Source organism: Vespa crabro, chromosome 5 (assembly GCF_910589235.1).
Source record: "Vespa crabro chromosome 5, iyVesCrab1.2, whole genome shotgun sequence".
Taxonomy (NCBI): domain Eukaryota; kingdom Metazoa; phylum Arthropoda; class Insecta; order Hymenoptera; family Vespidae; genus Vespa; species Vespa crabro.
This window is the reverse complement of record NC_060959.1, coordinates 2,895,871-2,912,481: the sequence shown is the minus strand read 5'-3', so window position 1 is coordinate 2,912,481 and position 16,611 is coordinate 2,895,871. Positions and strand designations below refer to the sequence as shown.

The 16,611-nt window shown below is 40.5% G+C and overlaps 1 protein-coding gene and 1 long non-coding RNA gene across 6 annotated transcripts in view; one reads left to right on the top strand and one right to left on the bottom strand.

The window, feature by feature from the left end:
• The window catches only part of LOC124424286 (protein tramtrack, beta isoform), a 37,493-nt gene extending 26,500 nt beyond the window's left edge, over positions 1–10,993 (bottom strand). For 2 of the 3 annotated variants that reach the window (XM_046963113.1, XM_046963115.1), the window contains exon 1: positions 7,367–7,502. The gene's annotated coding sequence lies outside the window, so the exon portion shown is untranslated. Of the gene's footprint in view, positions 1–7,366; positions 7,503–9,386 lie in introns of those variants that run through there. The other variant, XM_046963112.1, reaches the window with a different exon arrangement.
• On the top strand, positions 8,165–14,605 carry LOC124424291. 3 transcript variants are annotated; one of them, XR_006942283.1, is made up of 2 exons: positions 8,165–8,300; positions 12,658–14,605. It is a non-coding gene; the product is annotated as an uncharacterized LOC124424291 (long non-coding RNA). The 3 variants fall into 3 exon arrangements; XR_006942284.1 differs by lacking the exon at positions 8,165–8,300 and adding an exon at positions 9,069–9,340; XR_006942282.1 differs by lacking the exon at positions 8,165–8,300 and adding an exon at positions 9,069–9,372.
• Positions 14,606–16,611: the final 2,006 nt, after the last annotated feature.

The window sequence follows — 16,611 nt, the reverse complement described above, 5'->3', positions numbered from 1 at the left end:
AATGTTTACTAGCCGATCGATACGAGGTGAAAAATGAGACGTAGCCTAAAAAGAAAAAAAAAAAAGACAATTGTAGCCGCTTTGTGCTACAACTTTTGTTTTTGCTCACTAGATTAAAGTACATATATAAAATATAATACATTTATTTTCTTATAACATACGTCAAACAAAATTATAGATCCTACAAATAACAATTGAAATATCAAATTAAAATATATTCATTGGGCCAAAATTGAAAATATATAAAATTTGGGACAATAGAAATGCGCAAATTTAAATAAAGAAAAAATGTTTTGAAAAAAAATTTCTAACGATTCAAGATGGCGTTTAAGATGATAGAATTGCTTTTCTAATTCCTTAGATTTTCTACTCTCATAGAATATATGAATCGTTATTCGTAGGAAAGGATAGAGAGGAAAAAATGAGGATCGTAATACTTTGACTTGTTTTTTTTTTCATACAATACAAAGAAAGAAGAGAACGTTTCGAAACAAGTATGAGCGTTGATCGCGGACGAATATCCCTTCCTCGTCGCAGCACCTCCTCCTCCCACAAAAGATGGGGGCGTAGTGGGGTGTGGGACAACACGAGGATGCGTTTGGATCAACAGTTCGACCGCTCTCAGTCCTCTTGGAGAAGGAAATACATACGATCATGGACATACGTAAATGTGTCGTTGGTGGTTGTGTGTGTGTGTGTGTGTGTGTGTGTGTGTGTGTGTGTGTGTGTGTGTGTGAGAGAGAGAACGAAAGACAAAGGAGTATTATGTTGGTCTTAGTATTGGATTCTCTAAGAATATAAGGGGGGTTTTTTCTTCCTTATAAAACGAAAAATTAACATGATAAATTATTGTTTTTCAGATAAATTTCTGTGAAAAAGTCAAAAAAGAAAAAAATCAGTTTTCAATCAATTTCATGGTTATTTTACGAAGGTGTTCCAGGAATAAAATGAAAAAGAAAAAAGAATAAATGGAACCGAGTTTGAAATTCGATAACAACTCTAATAGGATATGCAAAAGCTTGTTACAGCAAAACGCAGAACTATTGAATATATCATGTTGGACGTATGCCGATTGATTTTTCATCTATGCTAGAATCTATAACAACGCAAAACGTGTTCGAAAAATGCTCGAAGGTACAACTTTGAAGAATATCTTGAAACGGGGTAAAAGAAACATGCGCTCGCTATTCTTACCATATCCTTAATATCACGTGGAAAAGAAATATCGTTCCTCGAATCGAGGGCGTGGTCGTGCCAATTTTAAAACATTCCTATGTACAGATAATTTGAAGGCAAATCAATGCGAATCGAGTAAAAGCGATAACGAAGCAGCTGTCCATCTGTTTCTCGTGTGTACAGCATAAAGTCAAATAAATAACAAGGTGACGGATGTTCGTCATTGTGGATAAAGAAAAAGAGATAGAGAAACTTGTGTGTGTGTGTGTGTGTGAGAGAGAGAGAGAGAAGCAAGCGAAGTCTGAGGACGAGAAAGGATAAGAGGGTGGAGATGTAGCAAGAATGGGTGGGGAAGGAGAAGAAGAAGGGAGAGAAAAGAAGGAGGGAATGTAACCGCTCACGAGTCGACGCGAAATACAGGTATGGGCCGATCCGTTAACCATCAGGGAGCTCCAGGTACAAAGTTAACGGAAGATTTCACGGCGGAAAGAGAGAGAGAGAGAGAGAGAGAGGAGAAGGGAGGAGAGAAGGGAGAACATGGCCATGAAGAGGCGCGCATGTCCCACATTTTAGAATCCTCCTGGAACGACATTTCCGATTCGTTTTCCAAGTCCACAAGGTGCTAAACGTTTTTTGTCGTCCGTCTCCGTCTCCGTCTCCGTCTCCTTGGACTCTCTCTCTCTCTCTCTCTCTCTCTCTCTCTCTCTCTCTCTCTCTCTCTCTCTCTCTCTCTCTCTCTCTCTCTCTTTTCATTTTTTAAGATAAAAATTTTAACTTGCATCTTGGTCGCGAATACAAACGCGTTATGTGCTCTATCTTTTATCGATGGATCGATATTTAACTGTTTATTCGTCTTAATCTCACGGAACGTTAATAATATTCCTTTTTACGATAGTTTCGTTTGCTATATTGTAACGATGGAGATAAATAAATAAGATACTGATAGTCAAGAAAAAATTAATATTGATAAGTGTAAGACGGTTTTATTGAAAAAAATAGTATGTTCGATGAAATGTATATAAAAATATAGATGTAAAAATCTCGTAAAATTTAAAAACGTTCATTATTAAAGAAATATTCTTTGAGTGCGCGCTCTTTTAGCGGCCCTCTGGAAATACATTTCTGCGCATACGCACTGAACACTTAAGAAGAGGAGCGCACTGCTGACACGCACGAGTGCGTGCACTCATCGACAGGTCAGGTCGGCCATTTTCTTTCCGTCAGCTTGTAACCCATCTCTCTCCCTCTACCCTCGACAACTCGTTTCTCTCCTCCACCATACCTATCACCAGCCGCACACTAGCAGCACCACTCCATCACCGCCACTACTACTATTCTACTATTTACTACTCTACTACACTACTACATTACTACTATTCTACTATCTACTACACTACTACTCTACTATCTACTACACTACTACTACTCTACTATCTACTACACTACTACTACTCTACTATCTACTACACTACTCTACTACAATACACAACTACATCTCCTCCAACCTCTCCTAACCCTATCTCCTCTCGTCACCCTCTTGCAACGACCACTACCCTTCCGGCGACGCGACGACATTCGTTCTCATACCACGTTCGCATAGGCGTCAACCTTGCTTTTTTTCCCCACCGAATGTTCGAGAGTGCGACCGATTTTCACCGACCAATCATGAACGATCTTTGATAGACAACGCGACGACGAATCACTCATCCAATGGAATTTTAAAACGTTTCCCTTTTCATTCGATTACACTCTGCTCTCTCGGGTATCGTTACAACTTTGCTCGCACTCGTATATGTATTCCTTTCTTGCAACGACCACCGTTGCAATAAAAGTGATACAATGTTGTTAGGATATATGATCCGAGCAACAACTTCTTCGACTCACTAGCCCCACCAACTTGTCAACACGACTACCAGTCGTGTAATATTGTGGTTATATTTTATCAGTAATCCCCTTATTGCTTTAATGTGTATTCGAGTTTAGTAAATATGTATGTCCCTACATGACAGTGTTGGATGAAATTCTCCGCAGATAGATAGATAGATAGATAGAGATAGATAGATAGAGAAAAAGAGAGAGAGAGAGAGAGAGAGGGAGAGAGAAAGACTGTTATATCCTGAACATAATATTTCAAAAACCATTTCTCAGAAAGTTTGCGGAACTTATTCGAATGTAAATCATTTTCTTCCTCTATCTTTCTCTTTTCTAATTTCTTAATATCCCTGACAAGAATTTTTAGATGGCACGGAAGACAGCAATGGTTGTATTAGTACGAATGCTCCGTGTGAACCTTCATCCGCTCGATGTTGTATTAATGCGGGTGTGTTATTAACGAAGGAAGAATCAAACGGTTTATATAGTTGGTAGCATTAAGAAAAGCGGATTTATGTGTGTGCGCGTGTCTGATTCTACCAGGGTTCCACTCCTCCTACTCCTATTCTCGACATGCCTGCATTCTTCTTCTTACTGCTATTATTTTCTTTGAGAGGTTAATTAACGATAAATCGAAAGAGTATACATATCCTTGAGAAACTGAATATTTTCTCGTATAACCTATAATACACACTATATATATATATATATATATATATATTGAATACACACGCAAACCGTATTTACAAAAATTCTATCAGTAGGGGTATCAAAAGATAGTGTAAAACGCGTAGTGTCGAAAGGAAGGCGTTCGACACACGTTCTCTTTGCTACGTTAATCGAAGGTCGTTCCATTCCGTTCCGAATGATCACCACCGTGTTTCAATTTAGAAAGAAACTCGGAAAGCAAGTAGGCCGGATCGAGAAAGACTTTGGACGTTAAGGAATAATAATCGATCGATATTATTCGTGATTCAAGAGCAAGAGAAAATATTCTTTTACAGTAATGGCATAGTAAACTATGTAAAAATACATTGTTAAAGAGATAGTCGAAAGATATCAATAAAGTATGCTTTAAGTGCCGTCGTGACTTGTCCTACATTAGGCTTTTAATTACCATCATTTACGGTATCCCTACTAACGGAATCCCATCCGTCCAGTATTGGCTATTAAGACTGCTGATCATCGAAAGAATGAGAAACACGATTTTGGTGTACCTTTAACGGTATATTCAAGCAAAACGGATACCTAAACATATCGTTGACGAAGGAAACGTATAAATCACAGTCGAAGACCGATATTCCTTCGACGGAAGGAGAGAGAAAGAGAGAGAAAGAAAGAGAGAGAGAGAGAGAGAGAGAGAGGGAGGGAGGGAGAGAGGAGAGAGAGGTATACATATATGTTATAAACGCATATATTATTATAAACACACAGTTATAGAAGTTTGCACGCACAATAAAACGAATTTATGGAGGGGATGTATGTAGTGTGCATCATCATCGCCGTTACAGCCGCGCATTTAATATCATCATAAACGCGTATGTTTCTCACGTTTTATCTTCGAGCACGCACATGTACCTTGATCGATATATGCATATATCATATCATATCATATTATATATATATATATATATATATATATATATATATATATGTATATAAAATTAGCATTAACTTCACTTTCGAAAAGATTTTTTGTAAAATACGTGAAAGAATCTAATGATGCAATTATCTAATAAACAGGAATTCGTCAAACATATTGTAAATCTATGTATACAATCAGAGACCTTAAGAATAGATGAAGAGCGATGGTAAGCAGAGGAAAAGCCTCACCACTTTTAACGTCACTCTCCGTTGTACGGCACTGAGAGCATACTATACTTTTTACGAAACGTGATCCATAAAAAGTCGATTCGCTCTTTTCGAATTTCCCGCGGTAATAAGTGAACGGTCATGTGACTTTATTAAAACGGGAAATTTAAATTGATCGACTTTTACTTTTTTTTTTAATCGAAATCCATCGTGATTTAAATTTCTAACTATACTATCTTTTAGTAAGGTGAACGAAGAAATTTCTTGTGGGTACTTCGTAAAAATCGTCGTTACCGTATCATAATCAACGCATTACAACCCTTTTCTCGAGCATTGCGATTAAATCGTTACTCTCCTTTAAGCGGGAATCTGCAGAAAAATGCGCAACATTAATATTCTTCTTTATGTGAACGTTCCGATATAATATATACTACCAACGTATTGCAGGAAATATACTAACATTAAATCGACGAATCATGGAAATAATTTAATTAAAGAAGTAAAAGAAAGAAAGTAAAAAAAAGATGCGAGCATAACTGCTTTTTAAATCCTCTTAAATTTCAATTTTTTTTATTTGTATTTCTGTTTGATCACATATATATACGCGCAATATATTTATTTAAATTAACCATAATTTTGATTCGATGCGACGAAATATCTCAAATAACATGTTTTCTTTTTTTTGTCACGCATAAAGGGAAGAAAATATTTCGCAAAAGTTTCCATCAAAAGCTTTATGAACTTTATGAAAGTCACGTTTATGCGAGATTGACGCAACTAGCATAATAAGAGTATTCTCTCCTGGATATAGAGCACACATTCTCTTCTTTGGAAAAAGAAAAAAAATTTGGTAAAAAATGACTTGCGTACCGTTGGGTTTGAAACCGAGAAGGCACATTACCGTGCCACTACCGTTTCACCGCTGTCTGTCGAATTACCGAGTACCGCTACTAAGGTATGTAACGTAACGCATAACGGTGCGATACAAGTATTAACAATTTTATTGTTATTGTGGAAGAATCGATGTCAGCAATTAGTCTCTAAGTGTCTACTAAAATTAAGAAAAATGACATATTTCCATTGAAGAAAAATTAAAAGAAAAAAGAAAAAGATGAAACCTTGATAATAAGAGTACACTTCTAATTGCGTTTAAGTAATCACACATATACTTGCAAATAGGTTAGAATATACTTGAAAGAAGCCTATTAACTTAAATACTTATCGCGATCATAATAAATTCGAAACTTTCGAAGGCATTACGATACACGTGCGTATCGAGAGCGTAGATATTTACATAGATCGTTCATCGAGAAAAAGGGCGTATATACGGTACGATTATCAAGCATGTGTGTTTAGAGAGTATGGGAGGGGAGAGACGGGAGGAGAGAGGAAGGGGGAGAGAACTCGCGTAAGATGAAAATAAGGTGTGTGACGTGATATTTGTCAGACCACGTGGTCAGTACGAACACTTCTGCTACGCTTAGGTAAACTAATCCCACTCCCTTTGTTTCAAACTCTATGAAAAAGGCAATGTAATGGAGAATACAGGCCAATGTATATATTAGTATGTATATATATATAAAAAAAAAAATTGATTCGTTTAATTTGCCGTCAAGAGATAGAAGATACACGAGAAAATTCTAAATAATGTGAAAGCGTATACCACCGGATGGTATGCAATCATGGAAAAGTGGAACAAATCTAATCTCTTACGACGTGTGTTTTGTACTTTGGTAGGTTAGAACTCGCACGAAGCCATGTCTGATCACCACGCGGTCGCGTACTTATATGCGTATCTGTAAAAGATAAGGCGAATGCCTCCTAGAGATAACCGACGTTCTCAAGAATTGACGCTGGAAATCGTTTCCTTCTTTTTTCTTTTTTTTTCGCTCAATTTTTAATTTCTTGTATTAATTATTTTAAAATGAATCATCATCCACGCGAAGGCAAGATATTTGGCTGATATGGACGTAGTGTCATATGATAATTTCAGCAAACGTAGTGAAAAAAGTTTTGAAATAAAAGAAGCAGAGAGAGAGGGAGGAGGGGAGAGGGAGAGGGAGAAAAGAAAGAAAACGAAGTCAACCAAAAGCTAGCAGGAATATCCTCATAATAACGACAAAAATTATGTCGAAAAAATATAACGTAGACACGATGTCAAGATTCCCTAGACGAACCACGCCTTCGATGACAAAATATACGTTCTCGCGACTTTTATAGCAGACGCTATCGAGGGTTCGGGTCTCCATCCTACTCCCCCACCATATGCACAGATAGACACACATACAACACTTTTCTCTCTTTCTCATCGCCCCAGATGTAAGCAATCGTTACACGTTGCAAATACGCGCTATCTTCCGTCATTTAATTGTACCAAATTCATAATTTCCGATGGTCAAAAGCGAAAACAAAATATGAGAGAAGAGAGATATAGACAGAAATAGAGAGAGAGGGAGAGAGAAAGATAATGAACGCACAGGAATGGGACGGACGTCACAGTACGTACCTTGTTTTTCTCGGCTGCCTTTTTGGCTCACTTTTTTGTCCGTCCATCACAAGCAAACAACACTTTGATCATCGTCATCGTCACGAACGACGACATCCTCATATTGGCACATATCACACAACTTCGACTCTTTTATCTCCTTTCCTTTTTTTCACCACAATAACAAACGTTTGGGGCACAACTTTCAGATAAGCAGGAATATGCGTGGTGGTTTGTAAGGCACGACGACAACGGAGAAGATTCGAAGTCGACTCACCTGTTATGGACGGTGTGGCGATGATATGGTAGTGGTAGGGGATATAAGAGGAGCGCGCTAGGACAAGCAAATAAGATGGACGGATACAGAGAAACCGCGTGGCACGATGTTTTATTCTCTTTGCGAAAAGACGCGTAATCAGGAAAAAGGGTAGCACAATAACTGTGAAAGAGAGAGAGAGAGAGAGAGAGAGAGAGAGAGAGAGAGAGAGAGAGAGAAAGAAAGAAAAAGAAAAGAGAGGGAGAAAGAGATAGAAGCGCGATAATGACGTTCTCCCACGAAGCAAGGCCCAACCACAATCTCGTATAACTAGCGAGCGTGTGTGGCTCAATGAACACTAGAGGGAGGATGGACGGCGGACGGGTAAGCGGGCTCAAAAAGGGGAGGGAGGACGATGACGATGACGACGACGACGACACGACTCAACTCGAATTCTACCGACTTCGTACGATTTGACTCGACTTTCCTTCGGTACGACTCGGTACAGTTCGTAGTGATTCGGCTCCGTTCGGCGGCTCGACTCGAAAAGAGTCGAACGAAGTCGAAAAGAGGCAAGGTTTACTGGACACCCTGGGGCGTATCGACGACTATGGACGGTACCATATACCAATCGTGCCACACTGTACGACGCCGTACGTATTGCGTGCGTGCGTGCGTGCTATTCACTGCCTGCTGAGTGTATGTATGTTCCCTCTCTTTCTCTCTCTCTCTTCCTTTGTGTATGTTATAAGACGAAATGAGAAGAGGAAGGATGACAGAGGGAGGGAGAAACAAAGATAAGGGGACGAAGAGAAAAGGGGAGGAAAAGATTTACGCAACCCTCTCTCGATACTGAGTGAAAATCCACGTCGATGCACGTTGCTGTCGATGCGCCTCGATAAGCCACGTAGTACCCTTTCCCTCTCTCTTGCTCTCTCACGTCTGCCTTGACTCGTTCAATGATCCTTTTCTAAGAAGCACGAAACTAACCTCTTTTCCGTCCTATGTTTACGCTCTCTTTTCCCTTTCCTTTTCTCACTCCTTTTCTTTTTTTTTCTAATTCCTTTCGTCTTTCTCTATCCTTCATACCCTTAATATCTCCTTCATACTATCTCTTTTTTCCATTCGAGATTAACCCTTCTGAGTGCCACACGCGATCGCAAACGATGAGTGCGCATGCGTATACGTCGATGAACATAAGCGAGGTTGGCAAAGCGAAGATAGACTCGCGGAATCGTAAGAAAATAGCATCCTGCTTGACTGTGCCATAGAGAGAGAGAGAGAGAGAGAGAGAGAGAGAGATGGATATGGCGGGAGGAAGAGAGGAGAGGGAAAGAGAGAACTGGAAGAAAAGGGAGGAAGAGAGGAATGGAGGAAACGAAACGAGGAAAAGGGGAGGTGGTAAAAGTAGGGCGAAAAAGGGATGAAGCGGCAAGGAGTTGTCCGATCGTGTCTCGCCCCCTACAAAAGATAGAGGAAAAAGAAAGAGAGACAGAGAGAGCGAAGTATCGATTCGGTTAGAAAGGACTGTCGTCTGATGGCAACGACCCTCTCGATCATAGTCAAGTCAAAAGCGCGAGATGTATTTTTCAGCATATCGACACCGCCCGATGTTATTTCCGATGACACCCGAACGAACGACGATCCGACGTTGGTCGCCGTCTCCGTTGCTGTCGCGGTGGCGTTTCGCTTCTTTTTCGAGGAATCCGTTGTGCGTACACGGCTCGTCGTATCGGAAGGTTCGTAGAAATGCACGCGACGGACGATGAAGGTACGTCGACTTACCTTGGCATCCTCGAGATGCACTCGATTCGACGACGACGGCAGCGATGACGACGACGACGACGACGACGACGACGACGACGACGGGGTTGAGAGCCTCTCCACCGAGGACGTGCGACTTGGCCCGTGCAGCGCTAGGACGCCATGTCAGCAAGTCGAGGCGCGGACTCGGGGCAGATACGCGCACGACGCTCACACAGGCGCAAGCGCGCGCCCGCGCGTCCACCGATAGGGAGTACCAGGGAGGAGAAAGAGCGTGCTAGAGAAAGAGACAGACAGAACGGTCCGCCGACCGGACCGACCGATGGACAGAGAGGGAGAGAGCCACACACATACCACCTAATCGACCAACCCGGTACGCGCCTCCCGTGCTGGGGAATTCCTGCTGCGCCACCGAACGGTCGTCACGGAACCTCGCCTACGCCCGCATAGCGCCACGGCCGTGCTTTCCGTTCCTGGTACCCTTCACTGCTTCAACGTCGTCGTCGTCTTCGCCGTTGTCATCGTCGTCGTTGTCTTTGTCACCGTCGTCACTGTTATCGTCTTCGTTGTCATCGTCATACCGTTCGGATAACACCCGCCTCCCTCTTGAGCGCCCTCTTTTGACCGATCACTGAAGTCTAACGGACGGAGAAACAGAGAGAGGAAGAGGGAGAGGGAGAGAGAGAGAAAGAGAAAGAGAGTCAAGCAACATCCAACAATTTTACTCCGCACCTCTCTCTCTTTCTCTACACCCCACTCCACCCTCTTCGGTTCGTCGTCGACGCGACGGAGACGTCCCCTCTACCCACCGCCCTGCATCCCCTCGTCCTCTCCATCCGCTCTCCATCCTTCATCGTGTCTCTCTCCACCGCACCCTCGATGCCTTCGCGCTATCCTGCGCGCGCGACTACGCGTATCGCCGACGTACCCCTCTTCCACCACCTTCTCTTCTCGTCATGCTCTCGTCTCTCCTCTTTCTCTCTCACTCCACTATCTCTCTCGACTGTCCCGCTCAACGGACTTGTCTATGTTCTCTTCCTCCCGAGTCTATGTATATGTCTTCGCCACGTCGGCCCCTTTCCTTCGGTCCCTCGCACCCTCGATCGCCCTCCAAAAGGGGCGCTTATTTTCGCCCCTTTGTTCTCACGCTCGTAACCAAACTTCTCCGCTCTTTCGCGCGCTCTTCTCCTCCTCTTCTCTCGCCTACGTCATCGTATGCTCCGTTTCAGTGCGATATCGTTACCCTTTCGCGGCCGATGTCTTATAAATGCTACGATTTGTTTTATAATGCATGCTATCGTTCGATTTGACATAGGATGTTTTTTTATAAAAAACATCTTGAATTATTTTTTAACGTTCGAGGTTATGTTTAAGGAAAAAGGAGTAAACACGTGGTTTCGATGGTTTATCACGTCCGTTTTTCTATGTACCACGTTGTCGTCATGCAAAAACATATCGATTAACTTTATCGCAGATTCTTTATTTCTAAGATCGTTCAGAGGACACTTGTAATTGTCGAGTATTATCGAATAATTTGTTTTCTATTCGAGCTCGATTCACGATCGATCATTGGACGCGTTCCGAAGGAAATTTGAGCCGTTTCGCTCTACGCTCCGTTTCATCGCGGAGGCATTTATCGTTGGATGACTATGAACATTAGTCAACAGAGAAAAAGAGAGAGAAAAAAAGGTAAAAAAGCGTTGTTAAATTCAGAACGAAAAGTAATCGTTCAAAAAGGAAGTAGACGATTGTAGTATTGAAAATGTTTTTTTGGAAGGGTCGTAATCCTTATTGTCTATTGTAAAACTCTCTCTCTTTCTTTCTCTTTTTCTCTCTCTCTTTCTCTTTTTTTCTCTAGATTAGTAAACTTTATACTGATATCATTTTCTAGACTTTCCTGTTGATATCTATTATCACGTAACAAGAAAACAGAAGGGTGGGCTACCAAATTCAAAAAAAGAAATGATTCTCCTGGAAACGAATTTCTATCGAATTAAAGTTGCTAACTAGTCTAAGTAGAAAGATTTTCATCCCGGAAAGGAAGTGAAAAAAGAGAAACGAGGAAGAAGGGCAACTAGATATAAGAGAGTAGGCGCGTCCGCTAGTAGGACACGCGCGTGCGTATGTATGATACGCGCGCTGCGCAATATCCTCTGCGCGGATGCGCTGCTACCGCACGAACGAGGGAGAGAAAGAGAGGGGAAGAGAGAGAGGGAGAGAGAGAGAGAGAGGTAGAGAGAGAGAGAGAAATAGAAACTTTTTTTCGTTTTGAGATCGTTTTCTTAGTGTGACTAAAACGTAGGGTATACAATTACCAACCACATTTGCGTCTACCGACACAAAAGTGCGAGAAAAGTAGATAAATAGCGAGGAAGAAGTAAGATACAGAGAATAAAGTTTATTTCCATTACGAATAAAATTGTAATCAAAAAATAAATTGTTACGAACTGTTAAAACGGGACCTAATGCGATAAATGTATTATAATTATCATATTCCATAAAATACGATATAATCATCTAAATTTTCTTTTTATAGATTTTAAAGAACTTGCAGAATATATAATTCGTATCTGTTCTACTACTATCTAAGTTTTACAATATAAAAATTCTTTCGAAATAGATAAAGAAAATCATTAAGGAAGGAATTTCTAATCAATTAGATTATATGATTCATCCTATATCGTTTAAACTAATTCAGGACGAACGGATTATATTCTTTTTCATTTTCTTGTTAACAAAATCGTAAATGGATGAATATAACAATGACGAAAGAAGATAATGGAAAATTATATAGATATAATAGAAAGAAAAAGGAAAAGATAGAGAAAGAAGCTTGATTGTTCCTTCCGTTTAAACTTTATAATTCGGACATAAGGAACGCGCGAATCTGCTTGAACTTTCCATTCACGGGCCCTTTGAATCGTACGCCTGTCGTCGTCGGGCGTGCGTTTCTTCGTCCCACTTATTCCTCCTTGCTTTCTCCTTTTTCTTCGTCTTAATCCATCCTCGCTGCTATATCTTGCGACGGATTCGCCGCGTTGTTACGTCTGCTGGCACCTTGACACGTTTACCCCGACACGCGTGCTTAAATGCGCAGATAAGATTTCGATTTTAGCTTTTCCATTTTCGATTACCCACAATTTAAAAATCGATAATCTAATAGTGAAACTATATATTTCGAATCATGAGAAGAACATAAGGGAAATTGACAACGAGTATATCTCTTCTAATTTATCCGAAAATTTAAATGATTCCGAAAATAAAGCACTTTATTTCATTTCTTTGATTTCAGACTCATCAAGGATATATTGTATACATATATGAAGGATAAATAATAAGGTAGCATCGAGGAAGGTGGGAAACGCAGGTGAGGATGGTGCAGTGCGTTGTCCAGCGGGTTTCACGAGGGGTAGCCTCTGGTCTCTCCGCTGCGGATGAATTCCCGCATATCATTTCGGTCGACTGATAAAAAGGCTTGGAGGCTGGCTCGTCGCAATGGACGACGAGGCGTATACGGACAAAAAAGCCGTTGGGAGGGGAAAAGACTCGGAGGTCGGACACACATACATATAAAGACATACATGAAGCACACAGTAGATACATAAGCGCAGAGAAGGCAAAAGGGGAGGGAGAGGGAGAGAGAGAAAGAGAGTGAGCGTGAGCGAGGACGAAGCGACTGAGTGGAGAGCGTAGCTCGAGCTCGGTTGCTAAGGGGTGTAGAGACGGCGAGAGGGGGACGACGCGCTTGCCGTTGGAAGACGGGGCGGAGGGGTGCAGACGTGTACGTAAACGACGTGAATCCGGGTAAAGGGGAGCGTCACCACCATCGCCACCGCCACTAACGCCGTCCTCGCTGCTCTGCCGTCGCGATGATTTGACTCTTCTGACTCTGACTCTTTCTCCTTCTCTCTCTCTCTTTTTCTCTCTCCCTCTCTCTTTTTCTCTCTCGTCGTTGTCGTTCGTGTCCTTCGTTTAGCTCTAGCGAGCCTCTAGCGTGCTGATTCTAGCTTGACGCTCGTGCGCGCACTCTAAGAAACTCGATGTGCAGTCGTATGCGCCCACTGCCAGGGCTGTATCATTTTCCTTTGCCACGAGTGTTCTTTGCTCTCTTTCTCTCTCTTACTCTTTAGTGTGAAAGAAAATAGTCATGTTCTTTGCTTTAGTCTTTTCACTACCAAACGAGAAGAGAAGGTCCATCTTGACGAATGTAACGAACAGTTTCCTTTCGCAGAAAATTCGTTAGTACGTAGAAGATATCTGTATGATTACCTATAAACGATACGGCATTTTGAATAGAATTATGTAACAGAGTATTATGGTCATAATTAATTCTTTGAAATCTTTTTTCTTATCGTAAACACGTAGGAGTGAGGTTGAAAAAGCGAAAAGAATTGGAAGTATCGCGACATCAACTCGTGATCCCTGAATCCTCGATGTGGCCCCGAACGGTGGTATCTAGGGAGCTTGGAGATCCAATGGAAGCCAAGTCGCGTAGAAGGGATACTAGAGTAGGAGGTGGCAGTTATGGCGCCTGCCGTTTGCGAGGAAGAAGAAGAGACGAAGAAAGAGGAGAGAGAGACCGAGTCGAAGAGTACTACACGTGTCGCGGCGGCGGGGTGTTGACCCCAAATAGCTTTTTTAACGTGACGTAACTGAGAAAGGGTTGAGAAATGGCCAAGTGCTTCAGCTCGACGCGAACCGAATGACTTTTCGAATGAACTCTAAGCTAAGCGTCTTTGAGAGCTCTTCATATTTTCGAATTAAACGATGATATCGATTTACGTTGCTCGATTAAAAAAAAAAAAGAAAAAGGAAAAAAAGAAAATAAACAGGAAACGAATTTCAATCGTCTTCCTTTAAAAGATAAAAAAGATATTAATAAATACTAAACCGTGAACAGTTTTCACGTTCATCCAATTAAAGAAGACATTATTTTTCTTTTTTCTTTTTTTCTAACAAAGGATACCGAAAGAGAACCTGTTTCGAATGAATGTTCGGTGAACAGAAACGTTATGACTGTACATATTAGGTATATACGTTATGGCCTTGTCGGACGAGGAACATAGCACGATGGATCACATTAATGTTTCAGGCGATCGTAAGCGATGATGCAGGCCAACGTTCGCTACAACTTATGTAACTGTAGCTTATGTGTACAAATACTATATATATTTGTAACTTATGTTCTACGAATGATTTTTGAAAGGATAGCCAAAATAAAATCTAAATTTTGAAGATTATGGGTATTTGTCTTTTCTTTTTTCTAATTTTTCCAATAATCTCGAGTTTTTAAAACAACTAATAATACAAATACAGTAAGGCTCTCGATCGTACGGATTTTAGAAAGACAAATATTGTAAGGAAGCTAAGATAATGTCCCCATTCATGGCCACGTTGTGTGCTTGTACGATATCGTAACGAATATCTTCGCTATATACCTAATTAGGACTATTGAAGCGAAGGATGGAATAAGATGTCGTAGGGCGAGATAGCTTCTCCAATTCATCGTTCAACGGCATCGTTGCTACACATAATGATCCCTATCATTCTTTCACTTCGATATAATCGACACACGTGTCATGTATTTTACGCCCATAACTTAAAAAAAATGAAGAAAAAATCTAGGTAATGAGTATTAAAAGAGAAAACATAGAAATGGAAAGTTCCAGCTTTCTCATTTTTTTCTTTTCTTTTTTACACAATATAAAGTCACATATATCTGGAAAAAAATAAGAACTTCGCTAACAGTGGTAACGCGTGTTTATATCTTATCTAACTGGTTATACTATGAGTAAGGCGTGGACGATATTCAATCTTACTACTCTTACATACATCGAAGCACGATACTTTCCCTCTGATGTTTCATGGTAGCCCTTCCGAGTTAAAGCAAAGTATTTTAATGAGAAGACAAATAGAAAGGGCTAGAAATAGAGAAGCTAGTTTCGAGTCAATAAGATTTCATCGAGTCTTAGTCTTTTACCTCGTTGACTGGATGGTCATCCAATGTTCAAGGTAGATATCCTTATCCATCGTCGACCGCAAAGGATATTCTGAGTAACCACGATTAGAAGGAAATAGAATGGTAGCCTGTATTCTTATTTCTATTTCCTGTGAAATGAAAAGTACTTTGGTTATCTAACATTTTCTTTTATTTTTTACGCCGACATATCCTGGAAATTCTTAGTATAAATATATTCTTTGTTTAGAAAGGACACAGTAAAAGAATCGAAATATTTGACATTTCAGAAAGGAAGCTCAAAAAAAAGAGTTAAAGAATTCCTTTGTTTGATAAAAGGAAAAAGTTAGTAACCGTAACTGCGAGTAACGGCGTGCATGCCTTACTTATATATATGAGAAAGGGGATGACTGGAAGGGCCATTGCTCCCTGGCCCAAGTTGCCCCGATCTACAGCGTCCAAAAAGGATTCAGCTATCGTCCTGTGCTTCCTTAAGGTTTCTATGAACTGTGACATCTCTGGCTCTAGATCTATTTTCAAAAATCGACGACATTGACTTCTTTGATTAAAAATAAAAAACGAAAGAAATCCTTTAAATCGGTTTTACTTTAGTAATATCATTGGAAATTTGAATGATTTTTTATTGATAACAAATATTCATAATGCAAAATACGCGTGTTCTCCCTCTCTCTCTCTCTCTCTCTCTTTCTCTCTCTCTTTCTATATATATATATATATATATATCGAAGTATTCAAAATAATGTGCCTTGCTCTGCTTAGATTATTATTCAAATGTTCCACATGTGTCCTATAATCGTCCCAAGACGTTCCGTTATGCTCCTAGAGGCTACATCACACTACATTCCAGATGCAGTGGATTGTGGGGTGTTTATGGCGTGTGTTATCTACTTATAATTCTTTTCTCGTACGAAGTATTCTTTATTAACATTGAAATCCTCTTGCTCCAGACTTCTTGTTAAATATCGAACATGATTCAAAGACTATTAGGAATAAATATACTGGTTACAAAAAGAATGTGAAAGAGAATAAAATAAAACTAAATTTTCACGGACGATTTTGAAACTTATTAGAATACACCACCCTGGTAAATGACCTTGAGCGAATTCGATCTAAAGAGAAAAATAACATCATCAGCCCTTTTTATTGGGCATATCGAGATTTCTTTTCATCGTCATAGCGAAACTCGCCTTTGCCATGTTTTATAGCCCTTTGCCTACCTCGACGCACCTTCCTTGCGTCGTCACACAGTACAGACTTTCTATCCCCGGG